This window comes from Pyxicephalus adspersus, chromosome 11 (genome assembly GCF_032062135.1).
Source record: "Pyxicephalus adspersus chromosome 11, UCB_Pads_2.0, whole genome shotgun sequence".
Classification (NCBI taxonomy): Eukaryota; Metazoa; Chordata; class Amphibia; order Anura; family Pyxicephalidae; genus Pyxicephalus; species Pyxicephalus adspersus.
The window spans coordinates 7,616,748-7,617,628 of record NC_092868.1 but is presented as its reverse complement, the minus strand read 5'-3'; positions in this window follow the sequence as shown (position 1 = coordinate 7,617,628).

Below are 881 nucleotides of genomic sequence, written 5' to 3'. Positions count from 1 at the left end.
CTCCTCCTCCACATCCTGGGGGATGGCCAGGCGCCTGTGTGGCCGCTGTAAAATTCGGAGGCGGCGTGATGGAGAGTTGGATGTAATAACAAAATCAAATATACCAAATAATAAGGGTAGTAAAATATAGGAAGTGAAAAACAAACAGTTTCTAGGCTTAACAATACTACTTTACACAGACAACAAACATTGTGAAACACTTATCATTGTAAAACATTCCTTATCAAGAGGAGAAGACAAAATGCCAAACTTACTAGACAGGATGCGGTCCCCTACTTCGCACACCAGATCCGGTCTCCTCTGCTTGAGGTCACTCCAGGTGTGCTGGATCTGGGAGACAGTTGGGCGCCTCCCTTCAGGGGTCCACAGCCTGTCTGCGATCCACTCTGCGATTTGTCGCTTCACAAAAATGGACCTCTGCTGGTAGTATCTCCTACGAATCATGGTCTAAAGAAAAAGAGAAACTGTGAGTAATTTTGAAAACCAAAAACCTGTTAAAAAGAAAAAAAAAGGGATAACTAATTCATTGACTGATTTATCTATTTTCTGTTGCAAATGTAAACTGTTTGTTAAGATTGTGTGTAGATATATGTGGGTATACTATTATGTGGGTATATGTGGGTATACTATATGTGGGTATACTATTACTATTACTATGAAGCTTCCAGTTGCCACCCCACTAAGCTTAATCCTGTTTAAACTATTGTAAAAACAATAACTGTGCTCCTAAATGTAAACTCTGTTTATCTGGTTTTAGTGAAGCATTAGTAAGTGCCAGACATACATACAATCTAGGGGCAAAATGTAAGCACTGTAGCACTGGGTCAGATAATCCAGCACATGTGGATTTATTTTGTGGACACGTGAAAAAAAATAGATCT